Below are 6,323 nucleotides of genomic sequence, written 5' to 3' on the forward strand. Positions count from 1 at the left end.
TGCAGGCATACATAAGAAAAGTGTGAGAGCATGTAACAAGTGCATGTTGTGTTTTCATTCCCAGTTTTTTTTCCCTTGGTAAGTCAAGGGGGGGAGGGGGGGGGGGTTGTCTTGTTCAGTACACCGTAACTGTTTTTTTTTCTTTCTGGCAAGTATAAATGACCGAATGTGAACTGACATAACATAGTGAGTCACAAACCGAGTGGCGGAAACGAAGACAGCATGGGATTGGAAATGGCTCTGAGGCAGTAGAATTACTCCACTCAGCCAGGCAGCAGAATTCGGTCAGTGATGATACCCGTTGCACTGTCGCCAAGGCCACGAAATCCGCCCCATAGGAAAAAAAAGAAAAAAACTTATATCTAGATTTCCTTTTTTTTTTTTGCTCCACAATGAACTGCCCTTATAATGTGCCCGTGTTATGTGATGGATTCTTGTTGTATGGATGTTGTCATTCACATTGTTGACAGGTTGCATCAAGGATTTTAGCCCAATCAATGCTAATTGCAGTTAATGACCCCGGACGTATGACACAGTGGTACAGAGTTCCTTTCACTGAGTGTGAGCTTGAAAGCCGAGGCTGACGCTTGAGAGGATTTGCTAAGTTATTCATCTGTGCTGCTGTTTCGCTTCTAGCCTGGGAGCCCAAACAAAGCAACGGTCACCTAATTGGCCCTGACCGAGGCTAAGTCATCCACAATAGAAGTGGCAGAGCTTTTTACACATTACTAGGCACTGTTAGGCACCATTATGCATAAAGCTGACAATGCTCCCTCAGAGTTTGTTTCAAAGTCAAGTTGGTGGACGAGCATTCTCAAGTTAGGGCTAGCACTTTCAGCTGGGTATGATTCAAATCTGTAATATCACCTGATCAGACATGCGGAATAGTTATGTCAGCTAGTAAATTGGATGTTGTCATAGCAGCATGACAGCAATCAATTTAATAATAAAGATAAATGTGACATTTGTCGGGGGCGCTCCGGGCTCCTGGGTTTGCTCTCTGGCTGGGGTCGACGGCTCCCCTCTTTGGTGGAGGTTCTCATGCATGCCAGATCCACCACACCAGCATCTACTGAAATTATATATTTTTTTAATTTAATTTTATTTTTTTCTTTCTGGAGAGCTCAGTATTGTTCATTCGGTAATTTTACCGATTTGACATGTCATCATCATTGCTCTCTCTTTTTTAAAATTTATTAATTTTTAATTTTTAAATTTTTTAATTTTTAAATTTTTTAATTTTTTAATTTTTTAATTTTTTATTTTTTATTTTTTATTTTTTATTTTTTATTTTTTATTTTTTATTTTTTATTTTTTATTTTTTATTTTTTATTTTGTATGTGGGTGAGTAAGTGTATGTGCATGTGCATGTGCGTGTGTGTGTGTGTGTGTGTGTGTGTGTGTGTGTGTGTGTGTGTGTGTGTGCGTGTGTGTGCGTGTGTGTGTGTGTGTGTGTGTGTGTGTGTGTGTGTGTGTGTGTGTGTGCGTGCGTGTGAGTGTGTGTGTCTTCATTAGTTCACCTAAAACCTATTAAAAAATCCCATACCGTTCACCTAAGCCGAACACTTCCAGCCAGAGTCGTGAGGCTGTCAGGAGACCCGAGGAAGGACCAAAGAAAAGAAAGCATCTACTGAAATTCTAACAGAATTTACTTCTCCCTCTGGTCGTTGAATCTGTGGAGGCTGGTGTTTGTCGATGTCACTTTGCTTTCTCTATCCTTCCTTCCTCTCTTCAGTCTTTCCTTTGGTCTCTCGAGGTCTCCCTGATTTGTTGGAATTTAGATGGGTCTGGGGTTGGTGAAAGATTCTGGCTTGTTACTCTGTGGGTAGTGGGGTGGTGTCTGATCGGTGCTGGATTTTCACTTTGCTTCATCTTTCTTTTCTTTGATTCTTCCTCTGGTCTCTTGGCAACTTCACAACTCTAGCGGTATTCTGAAGTATTCGGTTAAGGTGAAGGGTATGGGATTTCTAACAGGTTTCAGGTGAATTAATGAGCACAAACTTAAGCGCACACGCATGTACGCGCACACACACGCAAAATTTATATAGATATACATATAAAAAAAAAAGAGAGCAACGATGATGACATGTTGACTCGATACTGAACTGAGATAAATGTGACATGCTACAACACTCTCCGATGTCATGTACAGTAATTTAGTTTTCTTAGTGTAGTACTTCTCAAACTAATTTATAAAACACCACAGATACAAACATTTTATGTTTTCTTTTCATTTTTTTTTTGCTTTTTTTTGTTTGTTTACCGTTTAAAAGTAAAAACAATCTCCCTTCTCTCCACTCCTCTTTCATTTCTCCCACACTTTAATTTCCCTTGGCTCACTCCGCTCCACTCCTCTTTCATTTCTATCACTCCGCTCCACTCCTCTCTTTTCTCTCCACTCCACCCTACAACAGTCTCCTATTTCCCTTCGCAAAAACTATCACAAACTCATCCATGTCATGTCAGACAGTCTGACCGACAGCGATATGCAGTCACTGAGTGCCCCCTCCACACACACACACACACAGGTTTGTTTTACTATCTTTGTGGGGCCATCTCATTGGCATAATGCATTTTCTAGCCCCTTCCCCTAACCCCAACCATCAAAAATCGGTTGCCTACCCCTATTCCTTACCCTAACCTCAACTATAACCCAATTCAAACCTAAACTCTAGATTCAAGTCTTGACCCTCAAAAAGAGGTCTAAACTTTTGGGGCCCAGCAAAATGGCCCCACATGGACGGGACCCCAACCCCACATAATGCCGCAACTCCCAAACCCCCACAAAAAAATGGACCAACGCATTATTTCATTGCATATAATCATAATACAAAAACGTAACTAAAATAAAGAAAAAAACTGAATCAATAAATAAAATACAATAAATAAAAAATAAATTGCTGATGAACCCGTGAATCCCTGAAGAAAGCATGATAATAACAATAATAATACTAATAATAATAATAATAATAATAATAATAATAATAATAATAATAATAATAAGGTAACTCTATGGAACATAAAACAACATTTGTCCAAAAAATAAACACAGAAATAAATTGATTTTCACATGTGTTTTTCAGATCCACAAATATTTTCTTGATTTTTACGTGTTTTTCAGATCCACAAATATATCCGCGATTTTCAATGTCTTTTTTAATTTTGTGTGTGCATTTTCCATGACTTTAGCTTGCAAGTTGTCAAAAGCGCGTTTGTGAATCGTTGCGCACGCGCATTTATTTTTGAAATAAATGAGCGGTAGAAGAAAACTACCGAGATTTTTTTCGTTCACATTAACTGTGCGGTCAGCCATTGCTCGTAGCAAAAACCGCTGCTGCACGTATATTAAAAATGTGATTTTATCAACTTTCTGATTTGAGGGGGCAAGACATTTATTTAAGAGAGCGGTGCCCCCTCTTTGAAATAAATGTGCTAAACTTGTTTTGAATCACCAACATCCTGCTGCCATTAATGTCCTCCTCTGCATTATGGAATTATATTAGTGGCCCAATTCCATTTTGTCTATAACTGGTCTTCTTGTGGCATTTGTACATTAAGACAAAATTATGAAATTAAAACAAAGCTAGGCAATGGTGCACTAAACACTTTCATATGGTTTGATTATCACTTTTTGACTGTGCACCGTTTACAGCTATGCTGTGGACACTAATGAGCAGGAACTGGAAAGTAGACTATAACAAGCCACTTGAGATAGCATGCTGGGCCTCCAGAGAGCCATTACCCAAAGTTTCCATTTTAAACATGGACCAAAGAGTGTGGTGACGTAGCCTAAAGCTAATTGCTAACAGGAAGTTGTTATGGTGTCTTGGGAATTGCATTCCTCTTTCATTGTCTCTGATGGTTTGATCCTATTTTAGGCATTTCTATAATTCATGTACAGTGTGAGGTAGGTACCTTGCCGGTTATATTTGACCAATTCCATGTTGCTTTGACACCGATGGTTGTAGCATAGCTATGCAGTATCCAGTAGACTTAGCAAGAATGCTAACTGTAGCTGTGGATGAAATATTATTGAGAGATAAGTTATAAAAATGTTCTCTTTTTTTTTTCACTTTTACAGTCCGTTTCTGCCACTAGTAGGTGCAACGTGGAAAATTGTTGGTAGTTTTATCTGCAGTCAGCCTTTATCCTGCCTAGCTTAAATGATGACAGCTCTTAGCCGCCAATAGCAGTAAGAGCAAGACAATAAAGCAGGACAATAATAACCAAAAATGTAAATACCCTAAGTGCTTTGTGTTCATTATTGATGTGAGATTTAGACAAGAAAAGATAGATAATGAGGACAAGTGGTAAGAAATGGAGAAAATAAATGGCAGCCAATGCACACATGATCAGTACGTGTAGTGACTCAAAGTGCTAAAATAAATAAATAAATACAAAGGAAATAAATCATTTATCTGCATTTTTTTAAATCCACATTTGCGCCAAAATGTAATGGTTTCCCTTTAGCTTGTGCGTCTGCCACACCTTTAAAATTGTGTGGAAACATGCCATGCAGGTTTTTGTTTTAACAAACAGACAAACCAATCAACAAACATTGTTTATAAACAAAACAAAAAATGTATACACATTTGCCAATGCCAATTAAAACTGACAGCGCACATAAGTTTTGCTGCCCCAAAAATTCTAATTGACTTTCTCTTTTTTGATCAGCGTAAACGACACCTATCGAGTGCCCTGAGTAAGCCCCAGGGAGGTTTAATGTTAAGCACAAGCAGGTCATATAAGAGGCATCTCAGCTTCTGCCTATCTCTGTTAGGCCCACTGGAGGAAATCTAATTTGTTTAATAGCCTGCCGCTTCGACGCCAAGCGTTTGGGTGCGAGGAAACAGAAGGTAGCGATGATGAAAGCTTTGCAGTACAGAGAGAGAGAGAGACAGACAGGGAGGGAGAGAGAGGGAGTGAGAGAGAGAGAGAGAGAGAGAGAGAGAGAGAGAGCAAACACTCTCTTCTCACATTCACTGATGAGTTGTGATTTCCAAAGTCAAGATCTGTGTCAGCCATCTGGTGACAAAGAACAGCACAGAACTATGCCAGGATTCTATTTTCTGTTGTCCATAATTCAAGCATGGATTCCGCATTAGTGTCACAGCTTCATAGATTTACATTTAAATAAGTGCTCTTATCCGGTTTCTGAAAATTTCTCAGAGCCAATTTGCTACAAGATAACCTGTTGGGAACACTTTCTTCTAAAAGCTTTTTTTATATTAATACACAATTTATTCATTTTTTATTATTCTTTAAATAAATTCATCCACGAATAGACCGTACACCAGGCTTGCCCAATTCTGGACCTAGAGGGCCAGAGTCCTGCTGAAAATTCCTCAGAGCCCATTTGCTACAAGAAAACCTGTTGGGAACAATTCTTCTCAAAAAAAAAAAAAATTAAATACATTTTTAAACATTTTAAAAATGTTTATTATTATTATTATTATTATTATTATTATTTTAAAAAATAATCCACAAATATCGAGGGTCTGAGTCCTGCAGTGTTTAGATGCTTCCACACTCCAACACACCTGATTCCTATAGTCAGCTCATCAGCAAGCTCTGCAGAAGCCTGATAACGATCCTGATCTTTTGAATCAGTTGCGTTGGAGGACGCAAACATCTAAAACCTGGAGGACTCCGGCCCACTGTCATGTTTGGGTTCTGTTTTTTCCTTGTGCGTCTCCCTCGGTCTTGTTAAGTGTAATCCTGCCCTTCCTCGTGTCAACCAATCAGTGCCACTCATGTTTGGCCCAGGTGTGTCTTGTTGTGTCGTTAGTGTGTGTGTGTATTTAGTCTCCTGTCTTCCCGCTGTTTGTGTCGATTCATTGTTGTTTTCCTCCCATTATTGCTGCCAGTTTTTTGCCCTGTTGTCCCCCCATGTTTTGCATTGTTTGCCTTCTTGGAGTTTGTTGTTTTTGTTTCTGGACAGTACATCGTTTACCTCCTTGTTTTTGGTTTAATTAAATCCCTCTTTTGACTGAACCTCTGCCTCCTCGTTCTGCCTTCCCGCATTTGTGTCCTCAAACTCCCCCATCCGGACACCCTCAAGGACCAGGACTGGGCAAGCTTGCTGTACACCAACCAGACACCAGATTATTGCACGTTCTAATAAAATCCAAAACAAGTTTTCACTATGATTTCATTCATGTGTTACCTGCCTTCCATCCATATTGAAAGATCTTTTCACTTATTGAATGGATTGAGTTATTGCCTATAAAGGTAATGAATTCAAATAGATTTGCTGATCCCCTGACGTTTTGTCATTTACATTTTTCCCCCCTGTTATATGATATGCATATGAGCTTGTAGCT

The sequence above is a fragment of the Vanacampus margaritifer genome, chromosome 5 (genome assembly GCF_051991255.1).
Source record: "Vanacampus margaritifer isolate UIUO_Vmar chromosome 5, RoL_Vmar_1.0, whole genome shotgun sequence".
NCBI lineage: Eukaryota > Metazoa > Chordata > Actinopteri > Syngnathiformes > Syngnathidae > Vanacampus > Vanacampus margaritifer.